This window comes from Artemia franciscana, chromosome 15 (genome assembly GCF_032884065.1).
Source record: "Artemia franciscana chromosome 15, ASM3288406v1, whole genome shotgun sequence".
Lineage (NCBI taxonomy): Eukaryota > Metazoa > Arthropoda > Branchiopoda > Anostraca > Artemiidae > Artemia > Artemia franciscana.
Window position 1 is genome coordinate 2,337,055 of NC_088877.1, and position 22,488 is coordinate 2,359,542.

The window sequence follows — 22,488 nt, forward strand, 5'->3', positions numbered from 1 at the left end:
ATCCGCTTGGGGTCTAAAATCGAAGATGGCGGAAGAAAATGTCAATTTTCCGAATCGCGCGAGGTTCATGATCCCAATATAACAGGCTAGAGTGGAGTAATTAATGCAGCAGTTTTAAATATCGTTCTGTCATTCCGACACACGCCTAATAGTAATATAGTCTGTAGAGTACAAATTGCCTAGGTATGAGATCAAGACGTGTCCAATTACATTTGCTAAATCAAAATCAGTTAAATACTTGCTAACTCTTCATCTCTTTATTTATTGTAAATGAATCAACATAAGCTAAATGAACGGATTAAAGCATTTAAGAATTGTAGTTTTATCAGGAATGCAAAGAGATCAAATGAATCTTCAGGTAAAAAGAATAATCATGTTCATAATCAATGTTCAACAATTAAAGCACTTTATTCTGCACCAGCATAGTGGGCTACAGTTAAGATCAAATTTCCTGAAGCGGCACCTTCTTTCACTTTCACACCCTTTTTGCAACCGCAACGCACTGTATCGCGACAGACTTTCGACGCTGGTGGAAGGAAACCTAACCAATTGGGAAGCCACTTTCTATCGGTGCCTCTGACCTAGCCAAAGTAAGAAAAACTGGGAAGGATGGGTGTTGATTCCAGGCTGTGACTCCGTACATGACCTGACTGTAGTGCAGCTTTAAAGATATGTTGTAAGAGCGAAGCACTAGATGGAGGAATTTTCTGCATGTCCTTGGTCTTTTGTCGGAGAGATATTACTTTCCTAAATTCATTCACGTTGTCGCAGTTTTGTTTTGCCTCGTATGTATTGATGACAAAGCGTTCAAGGTCGTGTACTTGCAGTTTCGTCACTTGGGAAGGCTGGTTTGTCAATTGAAGGAAAGTTTCCATCAGTCCTAGCATATTTTGCCAAGTTATGAAGAACTGCCTCTTTGAGTGGTGGATAAAAGAAGAAACGGTATTACATCCTGTAAACGGGTGGAAGAACGAAAGTGCCTGTGATTTCATCGGCCCGAGCGAACGACCTATTTCGTGAATGGGAATGTGCTTTAGGTGTGTACCAAATCCAAAAGCAATAAATAATTCGGATACTCCAATGTGATCAAAGCAAGAGGTCGCAATCACAATCACGTCTGTGTTCACCGTTCGTATAAGAATCGACATATGTCCTTGTAAGACCGCGTCACAAGCGTGAAGCAAAATGTGGGTGTCAGCCTCTTCCTGTGAACATAACTGGATGAGGTTCTGCTCTTCGAATACCTGGTTAGCTATGTACGTGTTTCAAGTAGTGCAATATACTCGTTTTGAAGTTGAAGACCTTTTCACGACAGCATGAGACAGTAGGTTAAACAAGTCTGTTTTGTTTGCATCTAATTGCAGGAATTCTTTCCACTTCATTAGCATTTGTGTGTCGGGAACAACTTTTAGTCGTGAACCCTTGCCTCTCTGACTTCTGACAGACGACTTTAGACTATCCAATCTGTAAACATCGAATACGAGGTCACATCTCTTTACATGTCTGAGGTAATACTTTATTATGGGAAAAAAACGCGTTTTCTGCATACTCTCCGAAGGTCTTCGACTTCCCTAGTTTCAACATTCGCACCAGAGCGTTGTTTTTTTCTGTTGTTTTCTTATTGTGAATGTCGAGTTTTTCATGCAAACTAATATTGTTTTTTGTTAGTTTAGTATCAAAATTCTTTTTATCACTATTCAAAAAATAGAGGGAATTCCAGATATTATTACTTTAGTCAACTTACTTTAATATACCAGTGCGATCGATTACCCCAGACTAGCCTATTTGAGTGGTCATGTTTTTTCAAAACTTAGGTTATTTTTGCGTTCATATTCCGAGCCTATGCCATCAATGAACCCATACTAGCCCATTTGAACGGCCATATCTTCTCATTTTGAAAAACTCGTATTTTCGTCCGCCATTTGGAATTTGAGGCACCTAGTGGCACTACGGTACAACTTAAGTTATTTTAAGCTCATATTAGTAACCCGTGCCATCGATTACCCCATACTAGCCTGCTTGAACGGCCATGTCTTCTCATTTTGACAAATTCGTATTTTTGTCCGCCATCTTTGATTTCAAGCCACCTAGCGGCGTTCTGAGGAATAATATCACTTGCGCAATTTAGCCATGTTAAAGAACATACTCGAAAGTACATCTAAGCCAATTTTGGTGCTTTCGTCAAATACGGTAGTATTCTGGTGTTTTTTTGACGCTTTTCGCCCGCATCAAATATATTCAGAAAGTCAAGGGTTGTGAACTTTCTTCACAACCCGAAGTAAATGTTACTAGGCAATGGGAAATGGTAAATGCTAGGGAAATGTAGTAAATTTACATTACTAGTAAATGTTTCATTTTTAGTTGATGTTTAACTGGGAAAAGTCATTTTTAAGTGTACGTCTTATATATTCAAACAGTCAAGGGCTGTGAACTTTTTTTCACAACCTGAAGTAAATGTTACAAGGCAATGGTAAATGGTAGGCAAATGTAGTAGATTTGCATTACCAGTAAATGTTTCATTTTTAGTTGATGTATAACTAGGAAAATTCATTTTTGTGTTTACGTCTTGTGTATTCAAACAGTCAAGGGTTGTGAACTTTTTCACAACCCGAAGTAAATGTTACTAGGCAATGGGAAATGGTAAATGGTAGGCAAATGTAGTAAATTTACTTTACTAGTAAATGTTTCATTCTTAGTTGATGTTTAACTAGGAAAATTCATTTTTGTGTTTACGTCTTGTATATTCAAACAGTCAAGGGTTGTGAACTTTTTTCACAACCCGAAGTAAATGTTACAAGGCAATGGTAAATGGTAGGCAAATGTAGTAGATTTGCATTACTAGTAAATGTTTCATTTTTAGTTGATGTATAACTAGGAAAATTCATTTTTGTGTTTACGTCTTGTGTATTCAAACAGTCAAGGGTTGTGAACTTTTTCACAACCCGAAGTAAATGTTACTAGGCAATGGGAAATGGTAAATGGTAGGCAAATGTAGTAAATTTACTTTACTAGTAAATGTTTCATTCTTAGTTGATGTTTAACTAGGAAAATTCATTTTTGTGTTTACGTCTTGTATATTCAAACAGTCAAGGGTTGTGAACTTTTTTCACAACCCGAAGTAAATGTTACAAGGCAATGGTAAATGGTAGGCAAATGTAGTAGATTTGCATTACTAGTAAATGTTTCATTTTTAGTTGATGTATAACTAGGAAAATTCATTTTTGTGTTTACGTCTTGTGTATTCAAACAGTCAAGGGTTGTGAACTTTTTCACAACCCGAAGTAAATGTTACTAGGCAATGGGAAATGGTAAATGGTAGGCAAATGTAGTAAATTTACTTTACTAGTAAATGTTTCATTCTTAGTTGATGTTTAACTAGGAAAATTCATTTTTGTGTTTACGTCTTGTATATTCAAACAGTCAAGGGTTGTGAACTTTTTTCACAACCCGAAGTAAATGTTACAAGGCAATGGTAAATGGTAGGCAAATGTAGTAGATTTGCATTACTAGTAAATGTTTCATTTTTAGTTGATGTATAACTAGGAAAATTCATTTTTGTGTTTACGTCTTGTGTATTCAAACAGTCAAGGGTTCTGAACTTTTTCACAACCCGAAGTAAATGTTACTAGGCAATGGGAAATGGTAAATGGTAGGCAAATGTAGTAAATTTACTTTACTAGTAAATGTTTCATTCTTAGTTGATGTTTAACTAGGAAAATTCATTTTTGTGTTTACGTCTTGTATATTCAAACAGTCAAGGGTTGTGAACTTTTTTCACAACCCGAAGTAAATGTTACAAGGCAATGGTAAATGGTAGGCAAATGTAGTAGATTTGCATTACTAGTAAATGTTTCATTTTTAGTTGATGTATAACTAGGAAAATTCATTTTTGTGTTTACGTCTTGTGTATTCAAACAGTCAAGGGTTGTGAACTTTTTCACAACCCGAAGTAAATGTTACTAGGCAATGGGAAATGGTAAATGGTAGGCAAATGTAGTAAATTTACTTTACTAGTAAATGTTTCATTCTTAGTTGATGTTTAACTAGGAAAATTCATTTTTGTGTTTACGTCTTGTATATTCAAACAGTCAAGGGTTGTGAACTTTTTTCACAACCCGAAGTAAATGTTACAAGGCAATGGTAAATGGTAGGCAAATGTAGTAGATTTGCATTACTAGTAAATGTTTCATTTTTAGTTGATGTATAACTAGGAAAATTCATTTTTGTGTTTACGTCTTGTGTATTCAAACAGTCAAGGGTTGTGAACTTTTTCACAACCCGAAGTAAATGTTACTAGGCAATGGGAAATGGTAAATGGTAGGCAAATGTAGTAAATTTACTTTACTAGTAAATGTTTCATTCTTAGTTGATGTTTAACTAGGAAAATTCATTTTTGTGTTTACGTCTTGTATATTCAAACAGTCAAGGGTTGTGAACTTTTTTCACAACCCGAAGTAAATGTTACAAGGCAATGGTAAATGGTAGGCAAATGTAGTAGATTTGCATTACTAGTAAATGTTTCATTTTTAGTTGATGTATAACTAGGAAAATTCATTTTTGTGTTTACGTCTTTTATATTCAAACAGTCAAGGGTTGTGAACTTTTTTCACAACCCGAAGTAAATGTTACAAGGCAATGGTAAATGATAGGCAAATGTAGTAGATTTGCATTACTAGTAAATGTTTCATTTTTAGTTGATGTATAACTAGGAAAATTCATTTTTGTGTTTACGTCTTGTGTATTCAAACAGTCAAGGGTTGTGAACTTTTTCACAACCCGAAGTAAATGTTACTAGGCAATGGGAAATGGTAAATGGTAGGCAAATGTAGTAAATTTACTTTACTAGTAAATGTTTCATTCTTAGTTGATGTTTAACTAGGAAAATTCATTTTTGTGTTTACGTCTTGTATATTCAAACAGTCAAGGGTTGTGAACTTTTTTCACAACCCGAAGTAAATGTTACAAGGCAATGGTAAATGGTAGGCAAATGTAGTAGATTTGCATTACTAGTAAATGTTTCATTTTTAGTTGATGTATAACTAGGAAAATTCATTTTTGTGTTTACGTCTTGTGTATTCAAACAGTCAAGGGTTGTGAACTTTTTCACAACCCGAAGTAAATGTTACTAGGCAATGGGAAATGGTAAATGGTAGGCAAATGTAGTAAATTTACTTTACTAGTAAATGTTTCATTCTTAGTTGATGTTTAACTAGGAAAATTCATTTTTGTGTTTACGTCTTGTATATTCAAACAGTCAAGGGTTGTGAACTTTTTTCACAACCCGAAGTAAATGTTACAAGGCAATGGTAAATGGTAGGCAAATGTAGTAGATTTGCATTACTAGTAAATGTTTCATTTTTAGTTGATGTATAACTAGGAAAATTCATTTTTGTGTTTACGTCTTGTATATTCAAACAGTCAAGGGTTGTGAACTTTTTTCACAACCCGAAGTAAATGTTACAAGGCAATGGTAAATGATAGGCAAATGTAGTAGATTTGCATTACAAGTAAATGTTTCATTTTTAGTTGATGTATAACTAGGAAAATTCATTTTTGTGTTTACGTCTTGTGTATTCAAACAGTCAAGGGTTGTGAACTTTTTCACAACCCGAAGTAAATGTTACTAGGCAATGGGAAATGGTAAATGGTAGGCAAATGTAGTAAATTTACTTTACTAGTAAATGTTTCATTCTTAGTTGATGTTTAACTAGGAAAATTCATTTTTGTGTTTACGTCTTGTATATTCAAACAGTCAAGGGTTGTGAACTTTTTTCACAACCCGAAGTAAATGTTACAAGGCAATGGTAAATGGTAGGCAAATGTAGTAGATTTGCATTACTAGTAAATGTTTCATTTTTAGTTGATGTATAACTAGGAAAATTCATTTTTGTGTTTACGTCTTGTATATTCAAACAGTCAAGGGTTGTGAACTTTTTTCACAACCCGAAGTAAATGTTACAAGGCAATGGTAAATGGTAGGCAAATGTAGTAGATTTGCATTACTAGTAAATGTTTCATTTTTAGTTGATGTATAACTAGGAAAATTCATTTTTGTGTTTACGTCTTGTGTATTCAAACAGTCAAGGGTTGTGAACTTTTTCACAACCCGAAGTAAATGTTACTAGGCAATGGGAAATGGTAAATGGTAGGCAAATGTAGTAAATTTACTTTACTAGTAAATGTTTCATTCTTAGTTGATGTTTAACTAGGAAAATTCATTTTTGCGTTTACGTCTTATATATTCAAACAGTCAAGGGCTGCGAACTTTTTTCACAGCCCGAAGTAAATGTTACTAGGAAATGCGAAATATAAATGGTAGGTAAATGTAGCTTATTTACAATAGAGTTAAATATTACGCTTAAGTAGGTAAAGTCGTAATATAAATATTACAAAAATTATACATTCTTGCGTTCTCTTTAAGCAGCCACAAAGACTGTTCCACAAACAAGTGGTGATTTTTTTTCCTTTGATGGAACAGAATTACAATTTTGACCGCAAAAAGACAGAATTCCAATTAGTTTTAAATTATAATAGTCATCGTATTAAAAAATCATCGAAGAAAGTATATATTGAGCTTTTTAGTTTCGGAAGAAATATTTGAACATGGTGCCATATTCATTCCTAACGAATAGCCGAGTGCAAAAAAGCGGTTAATATAGACATTTATTTTAATGATTTATTTTATCAAGCTGAATGTTTTGAAGTTTACATAATATTACATAATATACAAGACATATGTCATTATACATCAGCTATTATGGAGGAGGGCAGGTTGAATAATACGTAGGTACGGGGAGAGGACTGTGTCTGATGCCTGAACAAGAAAATTCTATTTTTATATTTTCCTATCTTTGTGTAAACCTAGAAAATAAATATAGAAGAGCACATCTTCTTTGATGAGAGGAGAAATTAATCTATCATCTCCCTTCAATCCTGCTACTACCACCACAGCTACTACTACTACCATAAATGTTGCTTTTCTAGTGAGTGTTACAAAGGCTGAGGTCATCAAACAGTTCGTGGTAACGAACTGTAGTAAGGAGCGACCCGGCTCAATAGTAACCAAAACTCTAAAAAATTGAATTTTGATATTAATAGCTACATCAAAAGAATTGCATTTTTAATGCTAATTTTAAATATAAGTTTCATCAAGTTTAGTCTTACGCATCAAAAGTTACGAGCCTGAGAAAATATGCCATATTTAAGAAAATAGGAGGAAACACCCCCTAAAGGTCGTAGAATCTTAACAAAAATGACACCATCAGATTCAGCGTATCAGAGAACCCTACTGTAGAAGTTTCAAGCTCCTATCTACAAAAATGTGGAATTTTGTATTTTTTGTCAGAAGACAAATCACGGGTGCGTGTTTATTTTTTTATTATTTTTTTCCAAGGGGTCATCGTATCGACCAAGTGGTCCTAGAATGTTACAAGAGCGCTCATTCTAACGGAAATGAATAGTTCTAGTGCCCTTTTTAAGTGACCTAACAAATTGGAGAACATCTAGGCCCCCTCCCACGCTCATTTTTTCCCCAAACTCAAAGGATCAAAATTTTGAGACAGCCATTTTGTTCACGAAAGTCGAAAACCATAATAACTATGTCCATGGGGATGACTTACATCCCCACAATCCCTGGGGGGGGGGCTGCAAGTTACAAACTTTGACCAGTCTTTACATATTGTAATGGTTATTGGGAAATGTACAGACGTTTTCAGGGGGATTTTATTTTATTTGGAGGTGGGGCTGAGGGGAGGGGGCTATGTTGGAGGATCTTTCCTTGGAGGAATCTGTCATGGGGGAAAGAAAATTTAAGGAAAAGGGCGCACGATTTTCTTGCATTACTATAAGAAAACAATGAAAAATAAACATGAAAATGTTTTTTCAAATGAAAAGAAGGAGTAGCATTGAAACTTAAAACGAACAGATATTATTACGCATATGAGGGGTTCTAAAAATACTTTAGCATAAAGAGCGAGGTATTTAGGAGGAGATTAATAGCTCGCTCTTTATGCTAAACTATTTTTAGTAATTTTAACTATTTATTCTGCGGCCTTTCTGATTCAGGGGTCCTTCTTAAAGAATTGGGACAAAACTTAAGATTTAGTGTAAAGAGCGAGGTATTAACGAGGGTACAAACCCCCTCTTATACATAATAAAAATATAAGATTATGAAAGTCTGTTACGTAAGTTAATTCTTAAGTTACGTATATTTTTTACTAATAAAAACGTTCGTTAAAAATTAAAAGTTCTAGTTGCCTTTTTAAGTAATCGAAAAATTGGAGGGCAACTAGGCCTCCTTCTCCACCCCTTATTTCTCAAAATCGTATGACTAAAACTAAGAGAAAGCCACTTAGCCAAAAAAAAATTAATATACAAATTTAATTTTAATAGTTTATTTGCAGAGAGCCAAAATCAAACATGCATTAATTCAAAGACGTTCAGAAATTAAATAAAAAAAAACTAATTTTTTTAGCTGAAAGTAAGGAGCGACATTAAACCTTAAAACGAACATAAATTACTCCGTATATAAAATGGGTTGTCCCCTCCCCAATCCCTTGCTCTTTACGCTAAAGTTTGACTCTTTGCCACAATTCTACTTTTTAAAACAATTAAAAGCTTTAGTGTAAAGAGCGAGGGATTGGGGAGGGGACAACCCATTTTATATACGGAGTAATTTATGTTCGTTTTAAGTTTTAATGTCGCTCCTTACTTTCAGCTAGAAAAATTAGTTTTTTTTTATTTAATTGAAGTGAAAGTGAGGACATTCTGAAGGGAAAGTTGTACTGAATTAAATCTAGATCAAAACACACTATAGTTATGCAGATTATGAAAAAGACGTTTCTCAGGAATGGATTAAGGTTTTGAGCTGGAACTCTTAGGTAATAGCTAAATGAAAAGACCAACAGACCAAAGGACAATATGCCTACGATGCTGCTATTCCCACTACCATTGCTACTACTGCTACTTTTACTGCTACTGCTCAAACTGCCAGGGGTGTAGCTACAGTATTTTTATTGGTGGACGAGAATGGGTGCTATTGAAATAAGTACTGTTCAAGCGGTAGGGAAGAAATGAGCTGGTGCTCAGTTTTGCTCAGCTACTGTAGACGACAGTAGTATAGCGTAAACAAGCTTCCGGGTGAGTAAAGGTGGATGTCGCATACCCTCAGCTTTTTAAAGCCAGATTCACCCCTATTGTTGCAGCACACCCCTCTAAAATTCCCACAGCCCCCAAGCCCAGCGCAGGATGCTCAGTCTCATAAATGAACCAAGCTACTTTCTAATAGCCCCAGGCATTGGTCTATTCATTTGCTCGTTATTTTGAATGGGTTTTCACTCTGTAAGATTTAATTTGTTGTACTAAACTTTAGTATACGTAATTTATTGAAATACTACTTATTGTATAGTTAGTCACCGATTTTATTGATTCATATTAATAAATAAAATTGATATGAGCGGGCCCCGTAAAGCCAGATCGTAGCCAGAGCAATAGCGCTCTGTAAGTAAAGATACAAGATAAGTCAAAGTATTACCACAAATTGAGTAACATTATATTGTGAGATATTCCCCACACTTAATTTGCGACCATATTTTTATTCTGAAATTTATAAAATATATATAATTTAGCATTATCATCCATTGGGCATTGTTTGAAAAGGAATATCCAGAAAATCTGAGAAATTTTCGGCATTATTGTGGCAGTAACCTTAAACTAATTGAAAAGTGCAAGGATGTCAACTGGAAGGGAAAATTGACTCATAGAGGAGAAAAAGTATGGAAGGATAAAATATTCTTCTCTGTGGAAAAAATACCCCCCCCCCCCCCCCCCCCCCCTTTGATTAATGCCCCAAAAAATGTCCCCCAGAAAATACCCCAGCGGAAAATATCTCCCACAGAAAATACTCCCCTCCCACAAAAAATAAACCCCCTCAGAATATTACCCCGGTACATCCCCCTCCTGGAAAATAATACTAACGTGAAAAAAAGGCTTTCCAAATTTGATAATTTTATTTGATTTTTCTCGTAGGGGAAAGAAATTTTGGTACTTATGTGCTGCTCACCACTCGCTCCAGTTACGCTGTGTTTCAAACAGTTCGTGGTAAGGAACTGTAGTAAGGAGCGACCCGGCTCAATAGTAAACGGAACTCTAAAAAACGGAATTTTGATGCTAAAATATACATCAAAAGTATCGGATTTTCTTGCTGATTTTAAATATATAAGTTCCATCAAATTTGGTCTTTGTCCTCAAAAGTTACGAGCCTGAGAAAATTTGCCTTATTTTGGAAAATAGGGGGAAACATCCCCTAAAAGTCATAGAATCTTAACGAAAATCACACCATCGCATTTGGCGTATCAGAAAACCCTGTGGCGAAAATTTCAAGCTCCTATCTACAAAAATGTAGAATTTTGTATTTTTTGCCAGAAGACAAATCACGGGCGCGTGTTTATTTTATTTTATTTTCCTTTTTTTTTCCCAGGGGTCATCGTATCGGCCAAGTAGTCCTAGAATGTCGCAAGAGGGATCATTCTAACGGAAATGAAAAGTTCTAGTGCCATTTTTAAGTGACCAAAAAATTTGGAGGGCACCTAGGCCCCCTCCCACGCTCATTTTTTCTCCAACGTCAACAGATCAAAATTTTGAGATTGCCATTTTGTTCCGCATAGTCAAAAATCATAATAACTGTGTCTTTGGGAACGACTTACTCCCCCACAGTCCCTGGGGAAGGGGCTGCGAGTTACAAACTTCGACCAGTGTTTAAAGAGAGAGAGAGAGAGAGAGAGAGAGAGAGAGAGAGAGAGAGAGAGAGAGAGAGAGAGAGAGAGAGAGAGAGAGAGAGAGAGAGAGAGAGAGAGAGAGAGATAGAGAGAGAGAGAGAGAGAGAGAGATCGGTATATTTAAAAACTATCGTAGCATAGCTAAATTTAGTTTTTCCACAAAAATCATACATTTAAACAAAAATCACACACTACAATTCAGCATTAAGAACTGATGTGAAAAAAGGCACAAATGAGTTTGCGTATCGATTGGTTCGTACTTTAGGGGGTACAAGTTTATTTCGTAATCGAGTTCGGCTATTGGGAGGGGCTGGTTCGGGTAGTAGTGATCGGTGGCTCTTATTGGCTAGGATGAATTTTCCAAATTGGTGAATAAGGTGTTCCAGCCGGACTTTAAGTGGAGATTAATTTAATTTAGCGAGGGCTTGATCGTAGGGTATGCCACGGTTTCGGAGTATAATCCTTGTTGCTCTTTTCTAGACGGACTCTATGTCGCGTAATAGGTATGCTGTGCGGATAGCAGATGGACCTCACACCGGGCACGCGTACTCAAGCAACGGGCGAACATAACACGTGTAGGCATGAAGAAGGCTTTTAGTATCACACCCAAAACGCCTCATTTTGGTAATTGTCTGAAGGCTTGCATTAGCCTTGTGGACGGTTAAATTAATATGGGCACTGAAACTACAGTCACTAGTGAAAGTTACTCCTAAGATTTTTATTTCGTTCACAATCGGGAAAGGGACTAGAGGCATATCTATATTCCGCTTCAGAGGGTTGAAACGAATTATCTTCGACTTGGCTACGTTAATGGTAAGGTCATGACTTGAGCATTCGGTCTTTAGCTGATCAAATAACTGGTCTGAAAACTGCTTTGTTATGATAGTGTTTTCGACCAGGTAAGCGAGCACTATGGACAGATCATCTACAAACTTGTAACGGTCGTCGTGATGGTTAAGCAGGGAATTAATTACAGCCAGGAAAATTATCCCAGCTAATTTTGTGCCTTGTGGGGCCCCGCAAGAAGTATCTGACCATGATGAATCCGAATCGTTCTCGGGGAGTGCAAAGACTTTTGTTTTCGGCCAGTTAAGAAGTCAAGTACAAGGCCAAGGGTGCATCGTTTGTCCCCCATTTCCTGGAGATTCATGCCTGCAGTCCGGTGGCGGATTAGGTCAAAGGCCTTTCGGAAATCCACTGCGCAAATTTCGACGAAACAGCTACCTTTTTCAAGCCATTGGAGGACGCAGTCAAACATCCGTACTAGGTAGATTGTAGTACTACACTTGGGGAGTCCACCGTACTGGAATTTATCAATACGCCCCTGAATTTGTTTCAGAAGAAACTTGAGTATAAAGGCCTCAGTTACTTTCGCCAAACAAGGTGTAAGTGAGATCGGGCGGAGATCGTCGCATGTACTATGGGCGCGCTTTTTTGGAATAATTCTAATATAGGCCCTTTTCCACTGTGACGGGAAAAGCCAGAAGCAAAACACTCGTTAATGATGCTGGACAGTGGTAATGCTATGAAGGCTGCATATTCACGTAGCAGTTTGGCAGGTAATTCACCAGGGTATGAAGATGTATTTGGTTTGATCTTCCGTAATTCCGTGTAAACATCAAACTCACTGACTATTATGTTGTTCTCAGGCTCACATTTTTCAAGTATGGTGGACTTCTCATGAGCCGTAATAGTTGGATAGGTAGTACAGATCTTGGTGAAGAATTCACTCACTTCTTCTGCACTGATTAAGGACCCGCCATCATTGCTGATCTTTACACTGCTGTCAAAAGCTTGGCCGGCCACTTTTTCACAGCGTTGTGCCACTTTTTGGGGTCTGAAGTAAGTAATTGGGAGGGCATGGTTTCGCGACCATACCGAGCTTTGGCTTTCTTTACCAAAGAGACTATTTGATTTCGCAATTTCTTGCCGTTGATTATATCACCACGGGAGTAGAGGTGAGACCTCTCTTTTGTTAGTGATTTAATAGCTGGAGATATTCATGGTTTGTCGTATTCACTAACAACAAATGATTTTGTTGTAAAGATCTTTAGGTATTGACTGTATAACGTGGCATTGAAATCGGATACATTAGTTTCCCCGAGCCCGGTATTCTACACTTCGGGGAAGTCATATGTGCCAATCCATCGACCGTATTCACAGATGGCCGACTCCGTACAAGGAAAAACAGTGACACGGGATAGTTTGGGCTTTGGTAAAGACTCTCTTGCTTTCCAAAGAATTGCGTTGTGGTCTGACATACCAACAGGGCCAAGAGAAAAGGGAAGGGAGTAAAAATCATCACAATTTGTGAGTATAAGGTCCAATATGCCCCCCAAAGAGTGGGTGGGTATGTGTACTACTTGTTTTAAAGACAAACAAGATGATAACCAACTCTTCTTGGTTTGGTTAAAGTCTCCTCCTATAATAAAAGCAGGGCTACTGTATATACTTCTCAGGTGATCAACAGTCGTTTGGAGGTAGAAGACCAAGTCACTCCGGTTTCTTGCACTTTCTGGGTAATATACACTATAATACACCGGGGAAGAGATTCAGGTTTGCAAATAGCCCAGATTACTTCATGAGCTGGATCAAATAATTCCGGTAATAATTTGCAAGGGATGTCTTTCCGTATGTACAAGGCAACACCTCCACCTAGTCTATGCTCACCTCGATCAGCACGTGTGCTCAGAAAAATTTCGTAGCCTGCCATATGACCTGACAACTTATCAAGATTCCAAGTTTCTGTAACTGCGATAACTGGGATGCTATTTTGACGGACGATAACTTCAAATTCTTCCATTTTGTTACACAATGACTGGCAGTTTATAACGAGAAAATTCGGCATTCTATTTTTCGAATTAAAAGTCACTGACCTTAATAGATGGGGATATAATAATGGTTATTGGGATGTGTAGAGACGTTTTCAGGGGATTTTTTTGGTTTTAGGGGTGGGGTTGAGGGGAAGGGGCTATGTGGGAGGATCTTTTCTTGGAGAAATATGTCATGGGAGAACAGAAATTCAATGAAAAGGGCGCAGGATTTTCTAAAATTACTATAACAAAACAATGAAAAAATAAACATGGAAAAGTTTTTTCAGTTGAAAGTAAGGAGTAGCATTGAAACTTAAAACGAACAGAGATTATTGCACATATGAGGAGTGCTAAAAATACTTTAGCATAAAGAGCGAGATATTTAGGAAGAGATAAATACTTCGCTCTTTATGCTAAAGTAATTTTAGTAATTTTAACTATTTATTCTGCAGCCTTTCTGATTCAGGGATCATTCTTAAAGAATTGCGACAAAACTTACGATTTAATGTAAATAGTGAGGTATTAACGAGGGTACAAACCCCCTCATTTACATACTAAAAATTTTAGAATATAAAAGTTTGTTACGGAAGTTCATTCTTAAGTTACGTATATTTTTACTAATAAAACATTCGTTAAAAATTAAAATTTATATTTGCCTTTTTATTTAACCGAAAAATTGCAGGACAACTAGGCCTCCTTCCCCACCCCTTATTTCTCAAAATCGTCTGATCAAAACTAAGAAAGCCATTTAGCCAAAAAAGGAATTAATATGCAAATTTCATTTTAATAATTTATGTGTGGAGAGCCAAAATTAAACATGCATTAATTCAAAAACGTTCAGAAACTGAAAAGAACTAGTTTTTTAACTGAAAGTAAGGAGCAACATTAAAACTTAAAACGAACAGAAATTACTCCGTATATGAAATGGGTTGTCCCCTTCGCAATCTTTCGCTCTTTACGCTAAAGTTTGACTCTTTGCCACAATTATTCTTTTTAAAACAATTAAAAACTTTAACGTACAGAGCGAGGGATTGCGGAGGGGACAACCCATTTCATATACGGAGTAATTTCTGTTCGTTTTAAGTTTTTTTTTTATTTAATTAAACTACGGAACAAGCCGGTTTTTTCGTTCGTTTATTCTAGCTTAGCTTGAAACAAGGCATAGAGTGACAGAATAAACGAGAAATATAGTTTGTGCTATATATTCGCACATAAGGGGGGGGGAGGTAAAGTATTTGGGAAGTTTGAAGTCAGAAAACAATTGACTCATAGAGTTATGAAAAGTTTTTCCACTTTGTATTTTGTTCCAAAAAAGCTCTATAAAAATCACACGAATGTTTTTCTTGTGTAAATCAGGCTTTGGGAGTATACAGTTCCAGAGGGGGGCTACACTAATTATCGTTCTTATGTCTATAATTCTCGGGTAAGAATTAAGGGGGGATGTCAAACTAAATGGAAACACACTCTGTACAATCAGGTTGTCGACAGGATTTATCAGCAATATCTCAAGAATGATTTAGGTTGTTAAATTGAAGCTTTTAATAAATTTCTACTACTACTTATGATAGTGTACATCCACTCAAAGGTGATAAACTAGAGAAAATGCAAAATTTGCATACTACGGCAACTACTAAAATTACTACAACTACAGCTATTACAACTACTACTATAACTACTACTGCTATGACACCTTGCACTGCAAGTACTACTTACATTAAAGATATTAGAGTGAAACATTAAAGGAATGTTAAGGAGGACAGTGAGCAAAATTGAAACCTGCTACGTGGAAGCAGGTTATTAAAAGGCCGTAGCTGCTGTATCATAGGAAAATCTGGAGAATTAAGTTCAAACTCTCATTGCATTTCAGGGGTGAATTGAGTCAACCAAAAGGAACTACAAGTGGTGGCTGGAGTTAGCCCCCCGGCGTTGACCCCTGGAAAATAACCCAGACATTTACCTGTGAAAATATATTCCCCGGTGAAATTACCCCCCCCCCCTGTGACTAATGCCCCGAGAAAATACCTCCCGGAAAATACCTCCAGCGAAAAATATCTCCCCTGGAAAATACTCCCTCCCCTGGAAAATACTCGCCTCCTACAAAAAATAAACCCTCTCAGAAAATTACCCCGGTACATCCCCCCTCCCTGAAAATAACACTAACGTGAAATATAAGGCTTTCCAAATTTGATAAATTTATTTGATTTTTTCCGTAGGGGAAATAAACTTTGGTACTTATGTGTTGTTCACCACTCACTCCAGTTACGCTGTGTAAAACTCCAGAACAAACCGGTTTTTTCGTTAGTTTATTCTAGCTTAGCGTGAAACAAGGCATAGGGTGACAAAATAAACGGGAAATATAGTTTGTGCTATATATTTGCACGTAAAAGGGGGGGGGGTAAAGTAATTGGAAAGTTTGTAGTCAGGAAACAGTTTTTAATTATAACATGCTCAATAATTGTACCTAACACAGTTAGCATGCACACCCGCTATAGTTTCCCTCCTTACATAAAGTGCAAATATATAGCTCAAATTTCTTTCTAAAGTAACGATGAAACCGGTCTGTTCTGGAGTTTTACACATCATAAACTTGAGTGAGTGGTAAATAATTCACAAATATTGTAATTTTTCATGGAGAGAGAGCTGGATTTCCCGGTATTATTTAAAAACAATCAAAAACTAAATTAAAAACAAGTTTTTCAACTTAGAGTGAGGAGCAAGATCAAACACTAAGACGAAAAGAAATCATTACGTACAAGAAAGGGATTGCCTCCCCTGTCAGACTTCGATCTTTAAGCTAAAGTTTTTTTTTTATATAATTTCAAAACAAAACGATCATTGGGTTTCAGGACTTGCTCCTAAAGAATTAGGACAAAATGTCAAAAATTTAGCGTAAAGAGCAAGGTCTTGTGAAAGGGAAACTTCCTACACATGCGTAATAATTTCCATTCGTATTAAGTTTTGATGTTACTCCATACTTTCAGTTGAAAATACTTGCTTTTTAAATTTAATTTCTGAGCGTTTTTGGATAATTCCGGGAAATCTAGCTCTCACTCATTGAAAAATTTCGTTACTTCCGTACTATACGCCAATCACTCATGTTTACGATGCGCAAATCTCGAGAAAAACCTGTTTCATCATTAGTTTCTTCGTTACTTTAGAAACAAATTCGGGTAATAAATTTGCACATTAGCGAGTGAAGTATAGCTGGTCTGCTTGCAACCTGTGTTAAATACAATTATTCTGCATATTAGAAGGAAAAATAGCTCTCTGACTTCGAACTGTCCAAATACTTTTCCCCCACCTTTTACGTGCAAATATCTAGAATATGCAAATATTCTGTGACTTGTCTTTGTCTTGTCTCACGCTAAGCTGAAAGAACCTAACGAAGAAGACCTAACGTGAGAGCAGACCTAACGGTCTGCTCTCACGTTTTACACATCATAAGCTTGAGCGAGTAGCGTATAATGCACAAGTACCAAAATTCCTCCCCTGTACGAAAAAAAAGAATAAAACTTTCAAATTGGGCATACCTTATTCTCCATTGAGAGGGGGGGGGGGCTACTTTTAATGGGGGATTTACTGGGGGTGAGGTATTTATTTACTATTTTCCATGGGGGGGGGGTGTTTTCGTGGGGGTATTATCTGTGCGGAATATTTATTTTACGAGGGGTATTGTATGTGTGTGTGTGGGGAGAGGGGTATTTTAATCGGGGTATAAATTTTCCGGAGGGTTTGTATTTTCAAAAAGTGGGTATTTTCTGCGGAAAGTGTTTTTCGAGGGGGGGGGTAGATGGGGGTATTTTTTGGGCAGGGGTAAACGTCAAGGGGGGCTAACGATGAAGACGGAGCTAAATGCCTAAAACCACTAAAATTATCCTACTCCTACAACTTCTACTGCTACTATTAATACTATTATTAGGGAAAGCGTATTATGGAGACATTTTTCGCAAAATTTTTTGGATATCGTAAATTAAATTGTAACACTTTGTATCAAACAGTTCGTGGTAACGAACTGTAGTAAGGAGCGACCCGGCTCAATAGTAATCAAAACTCTAAAAAACGGAATTTTGATACCAATAGTTACATCAAAAGAATTGCATTTAAATGCTGATTTTAAATATATAAGTTTCATCAAGTTTAGTTTTATCCATCAAAAGTTACGAGCCTGAGAAAATCTGCCCTATTTTAGAAAACACCCCTGGTGTTTTCTAAAACACCCCTTAAAAGTCATAGAATCTTAATGAAAATCACACCATCAGATACAGCGTATCAGGGACCCCTATTGTACAAGTTCCAAGATCCTATCTACAAAAATGTGGAATTTTGTATTTTTTGCTAGAAGACAAATCACAGATGCGTGTTTATTTGTTTGTTTTTTTTCTTTTTCTTTTTCTTAGGGGTAACCGTATCGACCCAGTGGTCCTAGAATTTTGCGAGAGGGCTCATTCGAACGGAAATGAAAAGTTCTAGTGCCCTTTTTAAGTGACCAAAAAATTGAAGAGCACCTAAACCCTCTCCCACGCTCATTTTTTCCCAAAGTAGTCGGATCAAAATTCTGAGATAGCCATATTATTCAACAAATTAGAAAAACCTTATAACTATGTCTTTGGGGACGACTTACCCCCCCCCCCCCCCCCACAGTCCCCTTGGGAGGGGCTGCAAGTTGCAAATTTTGACCAGTGTTTGCATAATAATTAATGGTTATTGGGAAATGTAGATATGTTTTCAGGAGAATTTTTTGGTTGGGAGGGTGGGGGTTGAGAAGAGGGGGCTATGTAGGGGAAATTTTCCACGGAGAAATTTGTCATGGGGGAAGAAGATTTCCATAAAGGGACCGCAGAATTTTCTAGCATTATTTAAAAAAAAAAACAATGAGAAAATAAATATGAAATTTTTTTCAACTGGAATTATGGAGTAGAATTAAAACTTAAAACGAACAGAAAATATTACGCATAGAAGGGGTTCACCTCCTTCTAATACCTCACTTTTTACGCTAAAGGATTTTTAGTAATTTCAACTATTTATTCAGCGGCTTTTGTGATTCAGGGGACAAAATTTAAGCTTTAATGCAAAGAATTATTGACGAGGTATTGACGAGTGGGCGAACCTTCTCATATACGTAATAAAAACGTAAATTACGTAAATTACGTAAGCTAGTTCGTAAGTTACGTATATCTTTTACTAATGAAAACGTTCGTAAAAACTAAAAGTTCTAGTTGCCTTTTTAAGTACCCAAAATTTGGAGAGCAACTGGGCCTTTTTCCCCTCCTTTTTTCGTAAAACCATTCGATCAAAACTATTGGAAAGCCATTTAGCCAAATAAATAAATATGCAAATTTCGCTTTAATTATTCATCTGCGGAGAGCCGAAATCAAAACATGGACTAACTAAAAAATGTTCAGAAATTAAATAAAAAAAAAGTTTTTTTAACTGAAAGTAAAGAGCGACATTAACACTTAAAACGAACAGTAATTAATAAAACGTAAATTACGTCAATTACGTAAGCTAGTTTGTATGTTACGTATATCTTTTACTAATGAAAACGTTCGTAAAAACTAGAAGTTCTAGTTGCCTTTTTAAGTACCCAAAAATTGGAGAGCAACTGGGCCTCCTTCCCCTCCTTATTTCGCAAAATCATTCGATCAAAACTATGGGAAAGCCATTTAGCCAAATAAATAAATATGCAAATTTTGCTTTAATTATTCATCTGCGGAGAGCCGAAATCAAAACATGGATTAACTAAAGAATGTTCAGAAATTAAATAAAAAAACAAGTTTTTTAAACTGAAAGTAGGGAGCTACATTAAAACTTAAAACGAACAGAAATTACTTCGTATATGAAAGGTGCTTTTCCTTCTCGACACCCCGCTCTTTACGCTAAAGTTTTTTATTATTTTAAAAAGTAAAGTTGCTAGAAAGAATCAAACTTTAGCGCAAGGAGCGGGGTGTCGAGAACGAAAAGCCCCTTTCATATACGGAGTAATTTCTGTTCGTTTTAAGTTTTAATGTCGCTCCTTACTTTCAGTTTAAAAAACTTTTTTTTTATGTAATGCAAACAGGCTGTCAAACTGCTGCATGAGCAGAATATTAATAACGGCCTATAGTGTTAGGTTGAAGCTCTTAGAGCATTCTGAGGAGCATGCCCAGCTAATAAAATTCACTATTTGCGTGCTACTACTACAGTAAGTAGAAATACTATTGTTGCTATTAGTGTTAATATTAATAAGTCTAATGGCATGGCTGCGGAGCTCTCAGGGACATCTGAGACGATGTTGGGCTAAATCAAAACGCACTTTGTGCATTTAGCTTATCAACATAACACATAAGAAACATCTTAGAAAGGGCTTGAAGTATTAAGCTTGTGCTGTTAGGGCCTGAGGAGGGGATATTGTATTTGACTAAAAAGGCATAATTTGAATCCCCATACTGCTTACTACTAACATTACTTATTACCATAAGTAATACTACTCCTATTTTTGCTAATATAATTTCTGCTAGGGCAAAGGGTATACCCTTCCCTTGATCCTAAAATCAGGTATAAAGTAAAAATTTCACTGAGAGCTTATTATGCTCTAAAACTAAATCAAAAGACAATGTGTGAAAGGCAATGCGTGAAATGGAGCGATAGAGTCATCTCGTACGTAATACTTCAATTTTCTTAGGTGGGGCTTTTTCTGGCTATGTAAAAGTATCATCGATCAATTCCTTTAGCAAATTGACATATGAGGAGCATTGATGTAATTTTGTCAAAGTGGGGGGGGGGGGCTGGGGAGAGTTGGAGCAAATTTTACCACATCAAGTGAAAGTAAGAGTAAAAAAAATGAGCCACATAGTATCATAAAGGTAAAGATATATTAAGGAAAACAAACCTCTTTCCGCGGGTGCTTGAATTATGCATCCATATCTTAGCTAATGGAAAGATTCGCGAAGAAACTAAATTTCAGCTGGGGGGCAAACTGGGGTCTGTGTGAGGGGTACTAAGGTACTGGTTAGTTAGTCAACCCCTGCCCAATAGGAAAATAAGCCCCTAATGAGGAGTCCTCAATCCATGTGGCTCTGTGGGCAATTTCAGATAAGTTATCCAAAATTAATATCATGAATGTACACTAGCAATTATAAATCTGGAAAAATTCTAATCCTTAACTCTGTTATCCTTTGGGGTGGAGGGGATTGTGAGAAAATGACAAAAAGGGAGGTTTCATTCCTTTGTTTTTATATGACAAATTTCCTGTATTGAAGTGAATAGGTTGATTCTTGCTATTAATGATATTATATAAGAGTATTGGTTAATTCATTAACCTGAATTATCTGAATTTAATAGTGAAGTGTTGAAAATTAGGGTTAGAACTGAAGAATAATTTTTACTACTATGGTTTATTTTTGTACGGTGGAGGAAGAGAGGTGAAAAGTTTCGTGTGTTTTAACCCTCTTTAATTTAATTTTTAACCTAAGATGAATTGTCTGGGCTCAATGTACCTCAGAAAACTAAATACCTAAAATAAGTCTTTTAACAAATTAACTAACATCATTCTCATACAATCCCAATGAGGGGTTTAATGCCAGATTTGCCTCTCACTCAATCGGACTATCTCTCTTGGTTTTTTTTTACAATTAGCCATGGCTTGACGCCAAAACTATTCGATTTTAATCCGTCCCTAGGTGGTGGATAGAAGAATTCCCTAAAAAACATAGGGTGCCTCCATAAGAAGCTTGGACCAAGGGAGAATCTGGTAACCGATGGCCCGTAATAGAAACTGAGGCACCCTCATCTGGGACTGTAAATACAGATGGAGGAGGAAGAAGGTCCCTCAAATATAAAGCCGGCATTGTTCACTAGCGTGTGGATACGTCCCTTGAGTTACAATCTTCTCCCAGCATGGTGATGCAGAACACCATCGTTGGTGGATCCTTCACAGGAGGAAAACTGTGGCAGGGCATAAGATCCAGGTCTATGGACAACGGCCTCTGCAAAGGGCTGCCGCGATCTTTTTGAGAAACCTGCAAGACGAGGGGCCTTGTGGTCAATTCTATTCCCAAAAAATATCAATAAACCTTAGACCTAGAAAAATTATGAATACAGCTACGGTGATCCCAGAAAGTGATACCACCCCCTTGACAAGGGTGTTGAGAAAAAAGCAAGCCAGCCACACTAAGGCGCTCCCAACAGGCGAAATGACTTGGAATATGGTGACAAAATCGAAAAACCAACAAGCTATATTCTTGGGATAACCAACTACAGTTATAAGACAAACAAAATCGAGAATAAGTATTGGTTGTTAGTATTTCAAATCGGTTCAAAAAGAAGCTACACAAGCTCTTCTTGTCCGTAAAATACAGAAGTACAGTATTGACACATTATGCGTTTCTGAGACCAAAATCTCTAGTACTGGCTCTACAGTAATCATAGCGCCCGAAACGATACCACAGTTCCACTTTTCCTACTCTGTAGTAAACAACAACTGGGGACTCTGTGGCGTTTATTTTATTATGAGCCAAAGAACCAGAAACGCACTTCTTGAGTGGGATCCTATTTCTCCCTAATTGGGTAGGAGTAGGTTTAAGGGAAGACCTGCAAACTTATCCATTCTTTTCGTATACACCCCTGCTCGTGATGCCAAATTTATCTAAGGATGAATTCTGTTCGGAATTGCATCAATTGTCTCGATTACTGCACGGGACTACCGGATTGCAAGTGGAGACTTCAACGCGAGAGTTGATATTTCTGACTAATTTAAAATGACCAAAAATGAAACTATTCATAGGGCCTTCTAGTTTCAGAGGCAGCAATACCACAACGTGGAGAACTCGATCCTAAAGATACCTTAGTCTATGAAAAATAAACGATTAAAATATAATTTTATTTAAAGCTTCTTTAACTAATTTTATTCGTGCGAGGCTTGA